This window comes from Perca fluviatilis, chromosome 23 (assembly GCF_010015445.1).
Source record: "Perca fluviatilis chromosome 23, GENO_Pfluv_1.0, whole genome shotgun sequence".
In the NCBI taxonomy this organism is placed as follows: Eukaryota; Metazoa; Chordata; class Actinopteri; order Perciformes; family Percidae; genus Perca; species Perca fluviatilis.
Window position 1 is genome coordinate 8,118,690 of NC_053134.1, and position 20,025 is coordinate 8,138,714.

A 20,025-nucleotide genomic window follows, 5' to 3' on the forward strand; every position below is an offset into this window, starting at 1 on the left:
AGTGTATCAATGGAGCAACCAGGCTCTGAGTGGCCACATCCAACATTTCCTGTGAGCGCCACCACCAAAGATCAGAGAGCAAGACTACATTGAACAGCCCTTACAGAAAAAAAACAAAACATTTTCACGTCTGATTTCGCACCCTCTTACTGTGTTAAGCCGTTATCACACACGAGATGTAAGATACATCTAATTTATTTATGACACAGCCCTAGTTATTTTAAATACGTTATTGTATCGACAAGTGTAATTATACAGTAAATCTGAATCATGGGGCTGTTTTTAAAATGCTTTGCACTTATATACATAGTATGCATTCAAATCAATAAAACGAATCAGCCAAGCCATAACTGACACATACATCCCCTTTATTACAGTCAAAGCAGATTAATCACAATCATTTGTAGTGTGAAGCATGTTGCTATAGGAGAGAGTGTTCGTCTTAGGTATGATGCACTAAAGCTCAGCAGGGAAAAGCTACGGATTTGTAGTCGTGCACCAAGAGAACTAATATGCCAATCTGCAATGTCATCAAATGCTGAGAGCCCAAGGGCTGTGTTTTCTAAGTTGAGTTTCCATTAGGTAGTGGTGGTTTTACTGAAATATTGCAGTTTTTAAATATACATAAGCATAAATCACAAATGTAATAAACAACTATATCTAATTTTGGGAAACTCATATCGTCACATTCCCCCGAATCCCACCCGCTCTGCTTCCCTGTGGGGAGTGAAGACGTCAGAGCCTAGACGCAAAAATATCATATTCATTTCACGTGGTTGACATAAATAAATAAAAATAAGTCCATAGTTTCCTACACATTGCCAGTGTAACAGGTACCGAAACCGAAAGCCTTAACTTTATATATTTACAGCGTTGTTCACTTTAAATTCAATTACTGGCCACTAATACAAGGACACCATTGTATGGTACCATGGTTATAATATTTGAATCTTGAAGTTACAAAAATATGTATTAAACTGGTTTGTTTTTTATGATGCAATTTCTTTTTTAGGTGTTTGATACTTTTTACCATGTCTGCTTTCTCAAAAAAGTGTTATACTTTGTGTGTTTGCATGATTTACTTCTATAGTTCTTTCCTTCTTTTCTAATGAATCTAATATACCTATATCTACATATTGAACGTCTTTCTCTGTCTGGCACACCTGGGACAACAGTTGAAATAAGTCCAGGACTTTATCATTCTCACCCTGATAGGTTATATTTTTACGTAAGAATGTTATACATAAACCAAATAACAAAAAAGTTGTCAGCCCACGCTTGTCTTTCATGAACTAAAATTTAAGCTGCTAAAATAACTGCGTTACAAGCAAACAAAGAATGCTCAAGGGAACTAAATGCACTGTGGCAAAGAAGCACACACCTTGTTTGTTAGCGTTACCAATTTGGCCCAACTGTTGTAATTATTTAGCCAGGCAACCTGGTTAAGTGCTGAGCAATTTGTATGCACAAACAATGCTGTGCCTGCTCCTCAGCTACAGTGCCTTCTGCAACCAAAATGAATAACATGTCAGTAGGGATGCACCGAATATTCGGCCACGGAAAATTTTCGGCCGAAATACTTTTATCACCGAAACAATACGGCCGAAATGTTGCGATGACGCAAACAGAAACCGCGACCTGCACGTGTGTCAGTACCCGATCCGTTCCACCTGCAAAGCGTCTCCTAAGCAAAGAGGTTGAGACGGACCAGGGAGTGAAAACAATGAAAAGTGCTCTTAGAGTCTGTCAGCACACGTTTCACTGAGATCTATTCGGATCCTCTGCACTTCATCGCGACTGTACTTGATCTGCGTTATAAAGACCATTACTTGGATGCGGAAATAAAGCAGGGCGCACGAGAAATGATCCAGGCCGCGATGGATGCGGAGAACCCGCGTGGAGACTGCAGCGCACGGCGCAGCGCCCAGCGCAGGAGGAGATCAGAGCACAGAAAAAAAGACTCGTCTCTCTGCACCAGATGAGGGGCATGCACCCTCGTTGTCTGATATGTTCAGTGAAATCCTGCAAGAAAGTGCCTCAAATAATAATAGGTAAGCTATTCTGTTCTTAGGCTACTATATACAGTATGTGACTATCAGATTGTAGCCATATTTCTGCTATATTTTTTTAATTAAACTTTAATATTAATTTATACAATTGCAATGCCTTGAATTTAGTGAAGTTAGTACACAGTCATAGCCATAAATGCAATGGTACTAATAATTGGCATAATTTCTTTCGGTGTTTCGGTTTTCAGTCTTGGTTTCCTCTTTTTCGGTTTCGGCCAAGAATTTTCATTTCGGTGCATCCCTACATGTCAGTCCCCATCATATATATAATCTAATCACCATATGAAGATTCTTTACAAACAAGACAATATCCTGCATAAAGTATCTGCTTTGACACCATCCGCGTGCACTACGTCTCATTATATTTGCCGTCATGCCTGAAGTCTCCATTTCTCTCTGATCCTCGGCTATATGACGATTGGTGCTGTCCAGAAGAGGTGGTGCTGAAATGTCACCCTCTCTCCCTCTGTACAGGAGCGCTGTCCATGGTCCTGAATCAGCGCTGCATGGCCGAAGCATAGAGGCTCTTCCCACAGAGCGGGAAAATGATTTTTGTTGGCTGGGTTACTGGGTGGAGCAACTTGGACATTGTATCTGCCGGTTCTCTCTGTAATAGGCAAACAAGCCAGAGTCTCAGCAGGCAGGGAGCTCCACGCCCCGTTTGCTTCAGAGCTGTCACATGTGACAGCGTCATCTACAAAGGGATGGGGGATGCTGGCGGCCTGAATACATCCCTTAGATGGATATAAAACATGACAATGGTTGGGCCTAGATGGAATATTGCCTATTTTGAGGAGAATGATCTCAGTAACTTGTTTTGCTCAACTTTGTGTCTTAGGCAGACAGTTGCATTTGTAACACAAAAGTGAGTCCTCCAGCAATTAAAAGCATTTCCTGTCCTTTATGCCTGTGTTTTAACATTCAGTCCAACACATTGGGAATGTGCATTCAGCGGGATGTTGTGTGAAAAGCACGGCTGATCCCTGCTCATGAGAGGCCAACCCCTCTCCGCCCTGTCTTTCCCTGGAGTAGAAAAGCCAGCCAATCAGAGTGGATGAGGCAATGAGTCACAGAGAGAGCGCACTGCATCCAGTGGACCGAAAGGAGCTGACTGACGCTCTGGACAAAAACTATAATGTCAATGGATGGAGCGATCCGGTCAGAACTATTGCACACACCAACACCCTCATACAGGTAAAGCATGTACAGTATATTTACAACTAATATTCATTTTGGGGAACAAATTAAACAGATTTAATCACATTTTTATTTATCTCTCTCTCTCTCTCTCTCTCTCTTTCTAAATAAGATTTATGAGGCAAGTCGTTACTCTCAAACGTTGCTACCCCTTAATAACTAATCAAACACCCACTGTAACACTGCAAGGTTGTGTGAAGGTCAAAATTTGCTTAGATCCAAATACACCTCAGGCTGAGCTGTGGTTAAGCTTCATAATGGTACAGTACAGCACAGTAGTGTACGTGTCACACAAGGCTTTACAGTCGCTAGATAAACAAAAACACTGTGTGAATGGTCTGTGTGAATGAGTGCTAGAGACGCTCATTAACTATTGATGCAATGGGAGATCTCACAGCTGGATACATATAACACACCATGGACACACACAGTAGTTGTTAAAGCAAATGACAATGCCAGTGGGCCCAATAGTTTACAAGAAAATGATTCAGTTGTCATTATAGAGAATGACTTAAATATGCTTCTATAAACAACTTTAAACGGACATTCAATTGCAACAATATGAAGGGGGGCAGACTGTTCAGGTTTACTATGAGATGTACAGTTCAAATCCCTTTTCCACGGAACAAAAAAGGTGCAGTGGATGTGAATAGGATTTAATGGACCTTGCAGGAGAATAAAGGATTCGAAAGGTGGTGGAAAAATGAAGTCAAAATGGAACTGAAATCCAACTGAATTAGTTTTGCGTCTGAAAAGACTGGAGCCGCGTGTTGGCTTTCATGGCTTGTTCCAGTGTGAGACAATGGAATTAAATAGACAATGGCTATTTGAAGCTCCACAATCTAGCAACCTTCACCTCTTTCATGTTTCTAAATGAGAGAAGAAGAAAAAAAAATAAAAGTGCAAATGTTATTAAGAACGTAGAAGCTTTTGTTCAGCCTCCAGCCCTCTGGTCTGTTTGTTTAATAGTCGTACTGTATGTCAGCATGCATGAAAGGAGGGAGGTATTGGAAGGAAGAGAGATTGACTAGTTAAATTCAGTTAAATCTGGGATAATGAGAGATAAGGAATGACAAAGAGGAAATGACAAACAGCAGGGATGGCAGTGCAGTGATTCGATTAAAGTATCACTTCTCATTAAATGACAAAGAAAGCAAGCCCTGGGTTAGGAAGCCACGCTATCATACTATAGATGCAACTGCTAAATAGGGCATGTTTTTTTCTCTTTTCTGTAGGCGAGTAGCTGTGTCCTCGGACTGTACTGCTGACACCATGGCCAAGCTGAGCCCAAGGAGCAGCCGTTGATCTGGAGCTCGGCCTAACCCTAGTGGTTGTGGGACCCGTGGGAGTGTGCTTCTCCCAGCCTGTCACTAATGCCACGGATCCCATCAGTTGTAGAGTCACATTCAGCCAGGTCCTGCTCACAAATGTACACAAATTGCTCACAAACTAAAATATTGTGACCAGTGTTCAAGCATACTGTACAAAACATGAGCCACACAGAAAAACTGATTATTTGTGTTGAAATGGCAACTCTGATCTCTAGTAAAAACATTTAACACCACACTATTTGAGGGCAAAAAGGAACTGTTGCAAAACAACAAGTGAGACAGAAAAAAAAAAGTCTTTCCACTCTTTCCAGTTTCTCCGAATTTTATCTGATCTTTGAAATGTGAGTTTTTTTTCCCCTTTCGGTAATCCCTGTCACTGTAAATGTGACATGCCCTGACATCTGTCATCCTGCAGTCAAAAAGACATTACACCTCCTCCTCATCTTCCTCCTCCTGCTCTGTACGACCTGACTCTTCCGGTCACAATCACATTACAGTGTCCTACGACTCCAGCCATGTTTACACACACACACACACACACACACACACACACACACAGACACACACACACACACACACACACACACACACACACACACACACACACACACACACACACACACACACACACACACACACACACACACACACACACCAAAATCAGCATGTCAACCAGGCATGACACATTTTCATTTCAAAGCAGCAACGCAAACAAGAGCTCTAATGCCATTTGACTGTGTAACCATGTTATCATCATCTCCAAAATGCTATACTGTAGTTTTTTTGTCTCTTACCTGGCAGCCCGCTGTCCTCCCTGGGTCCTCTTTACACTCCCAGGAAATGGGGTTTAGTCAAGTTCTGCTTTTGCTGAGGGAGCTCAATGTGGCACTTTAGGAAGAAAGAAAAGAAAAAACAAAAGGCTGAAAAAGCAATGTCCCCTTTTTTTCACACAACGGCTCAAGAAGCACTCACGATCACACACTCGAACACCCAGTCAACAGCTCTGGCAAGCGTGCAGCTCACTATTCCCTCTCACTCTCTCTCTCTCTCTCTCTGTGTGTCCGTGATACTCGCTTCCTCTCTTCCCGCCCACCTACTCCAGCCTCCTCCCCCAACTTCTCTCTCTCTCAATTTTTTTTTTCAATTTTCATGTTGCTTTATTGGCATGACAAAAAAAAATACATCTGTGTTGCCAAAGCATAAGAACAAACATACATATAAAATGACAAGGAGTAAATACATCTGATGTAATAATAATACAAGTAAACATATTATAATTATGATATAAATGCAGATATTAAACAACTTCTGTGCAGTTCCCTCAGAGGGTACATTGAAACAATGAAGCAAATTGTGAAAGCCTAGTGACATCAGGTTGTGTGTTGAGGCATTCAAACTATATGTAACTACAGTTCAGACACCCTTTTTAAAGGGGTGATAGAATGATTATATATATTTTACACTGTTCCTTAAGGTCTCCTAATAGGGTATGTAACATTGGTTGGGCAGAAAATTGCCCGAATGCTATTTTATTAGGCCCTTAACTACCCTGTGAATATGGCTCTATTTGGATTGAATATTCAGAATGAGCTACGTGCTGATTGGTTTGAGCAAACTACATAGAAACACATGGGAGACTCGACAGCAGGTCTCATATTTCAGACACTGCAAAGTTATACATTGTTTATCGGGCTATTTCGTTATTAAATTCACTTCTGAGACTTATTTTAGCGAGAAATCAACTATATAAAGCTCAAGTATGTGCCGTTTTACGAAAATTGATGGCCAATTGCAAATTTGGTAAGACTGTGTGTCGGAGTTCAGCGGCCGGTGCTGCCTGTGTTGCTGCCTTGCTGCCCGGCCTGCCTTCCTTCACAGACCCCGGCCTCCTATGAGGTACTTGGAGCTCCATCACGGCAGATGATTTTCAAATTAATTAATATTTGTGAAGATTAGGACTTTCGTTAGCTGCAACTGTCCCTTCAATCCTAGCTACCTGTGTAGCTACAAATCACGGATAGTTAAATTCATTTTCAGCGTAATTCGAGTATATTTACAGTTTGAGTTTCGTCACGCCACGTATACAACATCTAGCTAAATGTCTTATAAAGCTAACAACGGTGTCGGATTTCAAATTAATGAATATTTGTGAAGATTAGGGCTTTCGTTAGCTGCAACTGTCCCTTCAATCCTAGCTACAAATCACGGATAGTTAGCTTCATTTTCGGCGTAATTCAAGTATATTTACAGTTTGAATTTCGTCACGCCACGTATACAACATCAAGCTAAATGTCTTATAAAGCTAACAACGGTGTCCGATTTCAAGTTAATTAATATTTGTTAATTTCAGAGGAATTCTAAGAGGAGGATGGCTAGCTCTCATTGCTAGAGCTACATCCAGCCGCAGGCTCTATCAATGAGACTCGCGGACAAGCGACGTTTATTTCCCCAATCGTTTGTTTAAATAACTCAACACATTATAATTACACACATTCAAAGATTAACTGGAACTGTGGTAAGAGATTGCTGGCGTAACAAGCTCGCTGACCGCGCTCTCACTCACATACACCGAGCATTTAGCTAGCAGGAAGAGAGGAGTTGCAGACCCTGGAGCTCTGTCAGAGCAGTGGCGTTTGATTGTCCTTTAGCCCAAAAGACGGTGACTTTGCGCGGGTATGGAGTGCTGTGGGCTGCCGTGATGGAGCTCCAAGTACCTCACAGCAGGCCGGGGTCTGTGAAGGAAGGCAGGTCGGGCAGCGAGGCAACAACACAGGCAGCACCAGCCGCTGAACTCCGACACACAGTCGGACAAAATTTGCAATTAGCCATCCATTTTCATAAAGCGGCCCATATTTGAGCTTTACATAGTTGATTTCTTGCATAAAAAAGTTTCAGAAGTGAATTTTGTAATGGAATAGCAGAGATCTGCGCGACCTAGATTCAGAAGAAGTTGTGTAGCCTATGTAAATGTTGGGGCGTGACCGTTCTCTTAATACACCCATGGGCGTGACAAAGTTACAGGTCTTGGGAGGTTGACGTCAACTTCCAGCTTTGTTGAGATTTGCCGTTTTCAGCGGCAGTTTCAAAATATGAGATTTTCATAGTAAAAGGGGTGTCAATGGGATTTTGAGCTTCTATGTATGTCCTATTTACCCACCGAACTGTCGTTATTCAACTATGGGTAAACAGGGTAAAATCAGTTTTGCATTCTATCACTCCTTTAAAGCCGTGACCAGCCACGCATTCACACTTAATCTCTTTATTCTCTCCATCTTTCTGTCTCACTCCACCTATTCCTGACTCTCATTAGGTCCGCTGGTGTATTTGATGCTTCTCACGTCCCATTCAGCAGACAGCTAGTCAAGGGCATTCCCAGAGTTAGTGTATGCTAATGCTCTGCCTCAAGGAGCTGCCTGACGTCCCCTCCAACTTGCAGCCTGACCAGTTGTGGCACTCGGATCTCCCAGAGAGGGGGCAGCAGATGCAAAGGTGGACCAGCAGCAAAAACCTGCCAAGCAGTCAAGTCTCATTTGACCACTCAAATGGACACAGCGAGGCCAACAGCACTTGACTTGATGGAGGTGAGGATTTTTAACGGTGCTTTATTGCCATGAAATGCAGAAGTACTTTGGTCTACTGCCATTGGTCAGAGCTTGTCCAATCTGGATCTTTGTGGGCAGGATGTTATTATGCTCGAACCTGTCCATTAAGGCCAATCATAAGCTCACTAACAAAGCGATTTAATCAATAGTGATTGGAGAATAAGTTATGTATTTATTTGTGCCATCACATTTTGAGCCTGTGTGTCTTTATTGTGGTAGTCCAATTATTTGTCTGTATTACAGTACGGCATTATCATCAAAATCAATCACAGGTGATGGTCTTGACAATTGTAATGTTTTTTATTTTCCTCTGTATGCATCTTCTTATATCTTGTATGTATAAAGGTATAGCACAAATATTCACTGTTGAGTTAATGACTCTTACACTTACTACTTTATATCTTAAATTAAATCTATTTCAGCCTCTGGATTCAGGCTTAATAACTTGGAGTTTGTGATAAAACCATCATTTCAGACGAAAAGTGAAAAAGGTAAACATAAGAGCATTTGCGCAGGCCTGGATTCACTTTAATACTTCCTTTGTACCAGAAATCTGTGCTTTGGTCATTATCATGTTACGTTTTTGTGCCACGGCCAGTACTGTGGTATATTGTGCTCCTTGTGGTATGGCAGATGCAAATAATTTATCTGGTTTGTTATGGGGTGAAGCTGCATTTTAGTCATGGACACGATAAGTGAGGAGGCAGAGTTGCAAGGTTTTACTCAAGAACACGTCGGACATGATTCTTGGCAGGTGGTGGGATGAAACCGGATGAAACCTGAGACGTATGAAGCCTGCAACATTAAATCTTGGCCATTTTCATGTGTTTAAATTGGAATTGAGTTCTGCAGCTCCCTGCTGATAGGTTTGTCCTCTCTGTGCTTCCTGTCTGCCCTTCCAGCCACGCACTCATTTCCTTGACGGGTTCACTTGCATACAAGCAATCCTCTCCTCAGGAAAACCTTGAATTTACCTTCAAAGTGTTTGCTTGTTTTGTTTACGGATTAATTATGAGGCATGTGATCGTTCACAGAAGTTTTGTACTCTACAATACTTCCTCTTCTACACTTATTTGTGAGCTGCTAAAGAAAAGGAAGTTTGCTAACTGTAACTCTGTGAGATATGGGACCTCAGGCGTGAACAGATGTTAAAGGTCCCATGGCATAAAAATGTCACTTTATGAGGTTTTTTAACATTAATATGAGTTCCCCCAGCCTGCCTATGGTCCCCCAGTGGCTAGAAATGGTGATAGGTTTAAACCGAGCCCTGGGTATCCTGCTCTGCCTTTGAGAAAATGAAAGCTCAAATGGGCCGATCTGGAACCTTGCTCCTTATGAGGTCATAAGGAGCAAGGTTACCCCCCCTTTCTCTGCTTTGCCCGCCCAGAGAATTTGGTCCACCCAAACAAGAAAGGGGCAGTTGGTCAAGGCCACACCCCCACCCTCCACCTTGCCCCCTCCTCTCTCCTCCTCAATAGCATTTAAAGCTACAGACACAGAAATAGCACATTCTAAGGAAAGCTCATTGTGGGACTGGCTCTAGTGGCTGCAACCAAGGCTGAATTTCGGGAAAGAGACTTTAGATACAGTATTAGGGGACCACTAAGGTCTATATAACAGCATCCAAAAATCAGCATGTCATAGGACCTTTAAATGTGTGTGTACTGTATATGTGTCTATGAAGGGACCCAGTGTGTAAATAAAGTGCACAGGCTGATAAAGTGCAGTGAGACACATGGTGCTGTTGCGCACACACACGCACGCACACACACACACACACACACACACACACACACACACACAAAACCACACACACACACACACACACAAACACACACACACACACACACACACACACACACACACACACACACACACACACACACACACTTAGCCAGAAAAAAAACAAACAGTGAGTAATACCCTGCCTGGACACTGCACAGCTTGCTCCTATGTACATAAGCTTTGGTTCACTGGCTGTGTTTGTGCACTGTGTGGCTTGCGGGGGGATCGATTGCTGGGTAAGGTGATGTGGCCGGTGCAGATTTATGGCACAGCAGTCTTATAGTTCAACCCTAATGAGCACGGAAAGAAGCACGACCATGCTGAGCAGTGCAGGCCACCCTGCTATGGAGAATATCTGTTGTCTATCCCAACAAAGTTGGCTAAACACATCCCAGCGCAGCAGAGGCCATCCGCTCTCACAGCGAGCGGCTGAAAATTGCACACCTCCAACACCTCTAAGCGTATCTCCCTTGCAAAACGTAAACTGGCTAGAAGACAAATAGTTTTGGCCAAACAATTTCCCTGAGAAAGAGTAAACACTCTAGGAAGTCTATATACTGTATGAGGTGTTGTTGAAATGAATGGTTTTTTTAACCAGGAAAAATGTAGACAGCTATTAATCACTAATGACTGAACTGGGTCTCTGGGTGCAGATTACGGTCCTTTGGGACGTCACTGAGCTCTAAAGGTGAAGCACATATCTCTGTATGTTGAAACAACTACATAAAAAGACTGAATGAAGAAGATTTATACTGTGTAAAACATCGTATTTTCCGCTGAAATGTTTGCTCAATAGAATGAAAACCTTGAGAGTGATGGCTTTTTTCAGAATCCTATAAATGTTACTTTATCTCTGGTATCTCAGAAAATATGTGCTAGATAGAGGGGTTGACAATTTATTTGGAATAAAAATAACTGGACAGTTTGCTTTAGCAATGATAGAAATTGTACCTTGAAAAAGCGGAGTAAAGAGTGCCACCCACAAAAACTCAAACTTCATCAATAAAAAATTGTAATAAAAAAACACTACAGTATGTCATGGAATGGCTGTGCTGTTTGATTGACACATGACCAAGTAATGTAATACAGATAAACCATAGCACTGACAGCTTTAAATATATCAAAAATATATCAATTAGCCATTGATTGAGAAAGAAATGTTGAAATTGAACACTATGACCAAAAAGCAGTTGTAAAACGAGGTATCAGCACCTAATGCTGTCAAAACGTTTTGTTGAAGTCAACCCCAGCAACTTTCAAAAGAATTGGACATATGAACAGAAAAGCTAAAAAAAATGAAATAAGAAGTAATTCTTATTATACCAGGAGCCTGTCAGTGGTGAACCTAGATGGAACAAGAAAGGAAAAAGGAGGAAGAGGGATCAACCGGGTGAAAGAGGAATGAAAAGGGCGAAATGGCATTTAGAGGAAAAATGCGCTGAAATGAAAGAGAGATGGGTGAACAAAAAGGACTATTCCCCAAATGTCAGGAGCATTTTAACAGTCCCCTTTGGACATTTCAAATAACTGGTCTTACTCAACCACCAAGAGAACAGGAAATAGCTTTTATAACTCATATATACAAACTACTGACTAACTTGCTCTTGGTATACACAAATTGTATTACACTCAAACTGTATTACATGTGGGCATCAATATAAATCCTAAAAGCTTATGTGCTTTTGTTATTGTGTTGTAATCTGATGTTAAAGGATTTTTAAATAACCATGACCTATTTTTGATTGACATCCTGTAGGATGTCCGGGAACCATCACCTTATCGTGGTGGAGAAGTTTGTGTGTAAACCTGAGGGTTGGGTTGTCTGGAGCCTGGTGCTCCTGGTAGGGTATCCCGTGGCAAAGTGGTCTCAGGTGAAGGGCCAGACAAAGAATGGTTCAAAAACCCTATGATTCAATGAGGAAGAGGTAGAATTACCCTGCCCAGAGGAAGCCCGGGGCCCCAGTCTGGAGCCAGGCCCAAATGGAGGGCCTGGTGGCCGGGTTTGCCACGGAGCCCGGCTGGGCACAGCCCGAAGAAGCATCGTGGCACCTCCCTCTCTATCCCATGGGCCCACCACCTATGGGAGTAACCGCTGGGGTCAGGTATGGGTGGCAGTGGCCTCGACGGACCAGGGGTCTCATTTATAAAACGTGGCGTACGTACAAAACGGGGCTGAAAACGTGAGTACGCCACTTCCCACGCAAAGGTTGTGATTTATAAAAAACAAACTTGACGGGAGAATGTGCGGTCCTCCACGCAAACTCTGACCCATGCATATGCATATTTTGGAGACAATGGGAATTGGTGACGCAGATGGCGAGGTGGTGAACTGATGTCAGACTGCAGAAAGTAAATGTGGGAATAACGATTACTCTTAATATTTTAAGTATTGATGTCGCACGCACATTTCTTCACTCCATATCATACACGTTTTCATGAAGATTACATCCAGCAGTGTTATTTGCACTTGTACTGAGTGATACTTGTTCCATAAACACCTTGTAAAATCCAACTCAAATTTTAAATCAAAATTTGTTCTTAATATTTAATTGGCGCTGTCTCACCGTCACATTGTCCGCTACGGACCGCAGGAGGAGGAGATGGCCCGACTCCATGAAATACAGGATGGCATCAAATACTCTACCATTAGATAACTGCAGAACACAGTGTAAATAACTTAATATCTGTCTTTAATACTGTGCATATATCATCAAATGTCAAAGTCTGGAAATACAGCCATTAAGCTCTTGCGCAATCGTTACACTTAATGTCCCCGTTATCAGTCCAAACTTTAATACTGTTCGTGAAAAAACCTGCATGAAGAAAAGTGTGTTTGCCTTTCGTCTTCAAATTGTATCTCGAGGTGGGGGATACCACTAGTTGATGCTACGATTTTGGCAAGGTGTTAACAATCACAAATTGTTGTAAACATATAAATACTGCGGTGACCCCCGTGCGTAATGCTGCATGATGGCACTGCTGGCCCTGCAGGAGGACTACGCCAATGGAAGAATCAGGAGAGAAAGAGGCTTCAGGCACCATGACGATGACTGGCTAATATGCCGATTTAAATTCCCTAAAGCTGTGCTCTTGGATCTATGTACTGAATTGGGTCCAGTAGAGAGGGCAACGCGCCTTTATCGTGCCCTCCCGGTCCAAATACAGGTCCTCGCCACTCTAGGGGCAACCGGCAGTTTCCAGAGGGCAGACATCCAAGTGTTTTATATAAATATTATATATAATCTTCAACTTTATTGCTAAGGCTTGTTTGGATATAATATATAGTTCTGTTAAATCTTATCATACAGGTCTGGTATATCAAAACTGTCCCTGAGTGCCGTAATGCCTGCCGTTTTGGAAGGTATTATTAATACTGGTAGTCTATAGATCAGGTTTCCCTACACTGTGCGAGAACAGGCCAAAATTATAATTCAATTTGTAGCAATTTCCAAGCTTCTGAGAAGTGTTTTGCTTGCATTACATTACAACATTGCCTACAGATGTGCATACGTACGGTTTTATAAATCAGATTTTTTTTTTGCCATATGCCATTTTGTTAATTAATGTATTACATTAATTTAGTAGTCCGACAAAAACATCAATATTGGACGATTCTGAAAAAAAGATGACGTATAAAACCAATGTTTTTTTCATGTCCAATTCCAACAATACACAATTACAATATATGTGCATCACAACTAAGTTAAGAATAAAGAAACATTGTGTTAATGGCAAAAAAGGTTATGGATAAGGTAGCTGAGGTTAGCCAATTAAATGGATGCGAACTCCTGCATGAAAGTCAAATGTGCTACACACCCATTTAGGGCAGAATTGTCGAAAAAATTCTAAATTCCTTTGGATTATGGGTTATCAAGGTGAAGATTTCAGCCTGAGGCAAAAGACGAGAACACTCACTGATACTGCATGAAAATAGAATTTTTTAAGTCAATCCTTTTTCATGGTGTAGCCATGGTGCACATGCCACGAAAATACTGTCAGCACTCCCTCTGCATGCGGCACACTGGTAGGATTTTGATTCACAAAATGAGCGCCCTTGGTCAACCTTCATACCAATCCCAAACGAGATATGTTACTGACTGTGATGTAATAAAGATCTGATTTGCACACACAAAAACATAATTTATTTTTTTTTTTTTTTTTTTTTTTTTTTTTTTTTTTTTTTTTTTTTTTTTTTTTTTTTTCTTTTTTTCTTTTATTTTTTCTTTTTTTCTTTTTTTTTTTTTTTTTTTTTTTTTTTCTCGCGGCCACACAACACCCACTTTCACTGGAAAAATGCTGTTCAAATATGGAGCTATTCAGTGAACTCTTTTCAATACACCCAGGTGCTCCTTTCACCACCACCCGGCTTTTCTCACTCACATGCATGCTGCAGATACTGTACACAAACTCCCACACGTACATACAACACCTGCTCGGGTCAGTTTTTAGAGCCGTTTTGCAGCTCCTGCTGCAGCTGGAGAGAACGGGAGGGTGGTTTTAACAAGTAGTTAAAAGATGCTAAAAAGCTCCATAGAGCTGAGGGGAATTGCAGTCTCTGCAAGTAAGACTATAAGTGACACCTTTAATTATTTTCTATTGAATATCCCATGAAAATATTGATTAGTGCAGCTTTAAATATTCCCAATTTGATATCCACACTGTAGTGAAATGAATAGCTTCTCCGTGGAAGGTATAAAATGTATCTAAAAACAATGGTATGCTTTCGAAAATGGTCAACAGATATCTACACACAATTTAAAGTATATGGATCTTTACAAAGTATGGGACACACTTGCACAAACATAGTTAAGTAAGTAGCACTTTGCTACTAGGGGTATTGAAATTAATCATTGCATCGATGCATCGTGATGCGGACCTGGACGATTCTGCATCGATGCAGTGACAGACCATAATCGATACATTAAAAAGGGGAGTTCATGTATACCTGACTGCTTGAATTTGTTGATGAAAACCACATGTGGCAAATGTATAATAATATTGAGGGAGGTGACGCATCGTGATGCTTCATGATATTGAATCGATTCTAATCATTGACAGGATAACTGTATTTGAATCGAATCATGAGACCAGTGAAGATTCCCACCCTTAATTGCTACCAAAGTTAACTTATTTGTTTATTCTTTCATGTAAGCATAAACCCAGCAGATGGTATGTTGATAACTGCAGTTGTTTTCTGGAGAAAGTCCTGTTAGCATGCTCCTCCGTCTTTAGCGCCTCTCATTCTCTTCTAACTGCAGTCACTAGGCACTGCTGCTCACAGAGGTCACATGTTATTCATCCCAGCAGTGATAATTACGACATTCCTGTGGCGAGATGAGTGGCCTTTCTGACCTGGGAGTCCCTTTGACTCACACATGAGGAGGGGAGAGCAACGTGAGAGGAATTCATTGGGACTGATGACTGGAGTCCTTTGCACTGAAAGAGACGTTGGGGCACACCCAATACAGTATGGAGTGTACACATCTTAAATGAGTAAAGCCCCCAGGGAGCATCTTTGTGCAAACAGGAACAGTGTGGTGTTTTTGGGAGTGCTTCTGTCTGGGACGGGATCGAGAAGTCTGTTAGAGCGCTCCGGGCCGAGTCTGTGTATGGGACTCAGAAGTGGGATTAGTGGGGATTTAGAGAGCAGTAATTACTGATGCCCATGGAGGGTCCTGTAATTAAATTACCTTAGCAACCCTGTTACTGCCCAGCCACACAAAGCCTCCAAGGTCAGCGAGAATGAAATTTCAGATAATGCTAAATTGTTTTGTGTTGTCATCTGAAAGCATCATCTTGTGTGCAACCTACTCATCTCAGAATTTTTGTTTGCATATGAATTAAAAACCTGTGTATGACATGCATTATGCATCATGTTAAATGTAAATGTGTGATTTTTCTGTATGATTTAAGTTTCACAGCATCATTAAACTACAATTACCGCCTTGCAGTTGTATGCCTCTGCCAACCAGTCAAGTTGCAGTTTGCATCCATGTCTGTCCAGACTAATATAAAATATGTAGTGAAGATATGCTGATAGGAGTGATATGCTCGCAGCAAGCCTGTCTGAGAATATAGTTCCCGGTTTGTTTACTGTTAGAAGACGGCTGTGTCTCATGTTACGTTGTTTTTTGTACACGCTGTGACTCTACAAATCACAACATGTAAATAGGACATTTTGTCACTTTTGTCACAATTCGGAGCAGTAGGCTAGTTGGAACCAGTTACCTGCAGGATCTGTGCTGGGCTAAGCTAATGCTGGAGCCGTCAGACAGCGTTAACAGCACGCACGGAGATGAGAAGGGTATGTATGGACTTGTCTAACTCTGGGGGTTACGGTGAATAAGATAAAGTCCCAATAAGTCGGTGTGTTCCTTTAAAGCAATTTACTAAAAACGTATTAAATGTATTTTTTGGCAAAACGTGGGTGCTTCACACACATCTTCAACCTGGCAGCACAGAAGATCTATACAACCAACACAGTTTCAAGATTAGTGCCACCAATTCAGTATCCGACCAAATGTGAAATATGGTTGCAATCTCCCCTTCTGTTTCTGAGTTATGGCGTTGAATAATGGCCAGAAAAGTGTTTTTTCTGAACATTATGAGGTCACATAGATCTTGACCTTTGACCTCTAAAATATAATCACTTCATCCTTGAGTCCAAGTGGACGTTTGTCACAAATTTAAAGAGATTCCCTCAAAGCCTGAGATATCGCGTTCACAAGAATGGGATGGAGGACGGACAAACCATAAACATAATGCTATAATAATGTCATAAGATCACAGTGACTTTAACAACAACGGACAACTCATAAACATAATGCTATAATAATGTCATAAGATCACAGTGACTTTAACAACAACGGACAACTCATAAACATAATGCTATAATAATGTCATAAGATCACAGTGACTTTAACCTAAAAAATCAAATCGGTTCATCCTTGAGTCAAAGTGGATGTTTGCGCAAAATTTGAAGAAATTTCCCATAGGGGGTCCTGAGATAACGCAATAAAAAAAATGGGACGGACGGACATAATGGCAACCCATAAACATAATGCTTTTGGCTGCAGTAATTGAAATCCATAATCAAGAAATCAATAAATTGCAAGTGGTGTGATTTATAGTTGAACGCAGGGCAGAGAAAATGAGCTTTCACAGAAAAGTTACAATTTCTTTTATGGATGGAAGTTGTGACTCAGAGTGGATTTGTGGTTAAGTGAGAAATGAGCTGAGGTTAAAGACCAGTGGATTTTGGAGAGAGAGAGAGAGAGAGAGAGAGAGAGAGAGAGAGAGAGAGAGAGAGAGAGAGAGAGATGCGTGGGAGTAGCAGCAGCTCCCACACAGGCAGGAAAGTCACGATCCACCATTGAACAGCACTCGCTCTTCTCCTAACTGACAAACACGCCAACAACTCACACGCAGAAATGCAAACTCACATTCACTGAACATGTAAAGTCTAAGCTATGATATTAAGCAATGTCCAGCATGATACTTGAATACAAATCATCCACTAAAATACTTCTTAAGCTATGCACTAAATGCATATTGATATCACTAAAGCTTAGAGTTTGTTATTTTAAAATTCATTAATCTCTTAACTTGTGCAATGTGGCAGTCACCCAACATTAAGCTGTAAGAGTTCAACAGATCCATAAGCTCCAGCAGAAAGACAACACCTCACACCTACCTACATTCTGCACAAGCATCCGTGCAAACACAAATGTACACTGACATATAAATGTGGACTCACCTACACACTCAACCAAACCACATCATGCTTAAACACAGACCTACATTCTTGGCCAGGGATGGTAGCCTCACTGAAGTACAGTATTAACATGTAATTAATTTGCTGCCATTTCTCTACAATTAAAAGGAATGTAATTGACTTCACTCTCTTTTAATTTCCTTTGAATCCCTCAAGCTTTAGTATGATGGCAGTGTCTCCCTTATCTGAACACTCACGTTTGGAGAACCTTACGGCAGTCTACCAAGGTAACGATCATACTCCGCTTCCAAGAGAAGGCAACAGATCATAGAGTCTGAATTAATTTAGTTACTCAGGCAAAAAAAACTTCTGGTAGTTTTTCTTGTAAAATAACTGGTTTGCTGTGTGTAGCATTGACAGGGTTGAGCTGGTTTATTCTCTTGTATATCGTCAGCATTTAACAAAGCAAACAAAAACTAATCACTAATGGGGATCACATCTACAGTACAGCATATATACACAAGGTTATTTTTACACAAAGACAGTGTTTGTTAACGTATTTAAATAAAAGAAAAAAGAAAGTTGAGTCTGCAAAGTCATCAGTGTAATACTCATTATCTCCACAATGATGTTTAGGTCTCAATAAAAGATGCTGCTTATAACACATTCTTGATTACATTCCTAAGTCTAGAATATTGGGAATTTAGTCTTGTCAGGATTCATAAAGGCTTTCATAAACAAGCTCCTTAACTAATCTGTAATTCAAAAAGTGCCATGCTGTCAATCAGTTTATTGTGCTGCTTTAAGCATTTTTCCATAAATGTGATTGTCCATGTGGGAGCCGCAATTAAGTGTAATGATCTAATAGAGTAGATTGGAGCAGTAACTAACGCTGTCATTATTTGATTGATTTGATTAATCAATATTTAGTGTATGAAATGCAAAAAAATATATATACACTAAAATCAAATCCTGTTCCTAGACCCCAAAGTAACTGCTTTAAAAAGACATCCCATGCCCTATTGATAACACTTTAAGGTGCAGTAGGTAAGCCTTATAAAACTAACTTTCTGTCATATTTGCTGAAACTGACCCTATGTTCCAGTAGAACTACATGAAGCAGGTAATACAAATTTCAGATGCACCAATCAGGGCCGGGGGAAGTGTCTAACTGTGTGTCAATCACTGCTCATGCACACACATTCATTCTCCCTTGTGGGGGAAGGGGCTTAGGAGACCGTTTTGGGCTTTAACGGAAAGGAGGGAGGGACTGAGAAGTTGTCGATGTTCAAATTTTAGTCCTGGATCTTCGCACTCCTACCAATGGCACCTTAAAGTGATGGTTTGGAGTAATTTCACCCTAGGGTCCTTTGCACCATGACCTCGAGCCAAACACCCGCCCAGAAGCTTTTTTCACCTGGGTCAAACATTGGGAGAGTTAGCGTAGAGTAGCGTTATCAGCTGAATAGCTTAGCGCAGGGGCTAATGGACCGTAAATGACCCCACTAATAATGCCCGAAATGATACCAAACTTCTACACTTGTACAAATAGGTTATGTACTCATAAAACGATGGATTGGAAAGTTTGTAAGTACACCAGAAGTTTATGTAAATAACACTTGCATACATTAAACATACATAAACATTACATTAAGTTGTGCAACTTAACTTTGAACCTGAGACTGAATTGTATATACAGTAGGCCTATATGTAAATATTAGTTATACCCAACCTATTTTCATTTATATATTTGATTATAATGTCACACAGCTCTGTTACACTTATGCTATTAGATTGTTGATCAGCTGTTTCTCCGTAGAGAGAGAGAGAGAGAGAGAGAGAGAGACGCAACAATCAGCTGTTTTTCCGAAGGGATAGTCAACGCGTCGGCTCTTCAGATCAGATCGTGGTCACCACTACATATTTTCTTGTCTTTGTTTTTGGTAGTTGTTGTGTTTGGTGTAGTTTCATCGTCCATACGACTCTGTGATTTACTTTTGTCGGGTCCGCTTCGTGGAATGGAGGATTAAGTTAGACTCCATGTTTTCTGTTGAGATGCTAAAGCGCTGACGTCGTGCTATTATCGTGGTAAGCTAGTTTGATTTTGCAGTAGACACACTGTACAGAGTTTTAGTTTAAATTACGTTTGAACTGATTCCAAACTTTGGACACTTTCTGTCGTTTTCTCCAGCCTGTCTCTTCTCTTAGCCCCTCGCTATTTACACTCTATGTCAATGGTCGCCAGCAGCAGACTGAGCCGCGTCTGTGCGACAGTAATAATGCTCCGTGCGGAAACACCGTCCGTCAGCGATACAACGTTGGTAACA

At 41.1% G+C, this 20,025-nt stretch overlaps 1 protein-coding gene across 4 annotated transcripts in view; it reads right to left on the reverse strand.

The window, feature by feature from the left end:
• The window catches only part of syt1a (synaptotagmin Ia), a 225,276-nt gene that overhangs the window by 94,096 nt on the left and 111,155 nt on the right, over positions 1 to 20,025 (reverse strand). For 3 of the 4 annotated variants that reach the window (XM_039792435.1, XM_039792433.1, XM_039792436.1), the window contains exon 4: positions 5,392 to 5,485. The exons of the other annotated variant lie outside the window; for it this stretch is intronic. The gene's annotated coding sequence lies outside the window, so the exon portion shown is untranslated. The remainder of the gene's footprint in view (positions 1 to 5,391; positions 5,486 to 20,025) is intronic. 4 annotated transcript variants of the gene reach the window in all.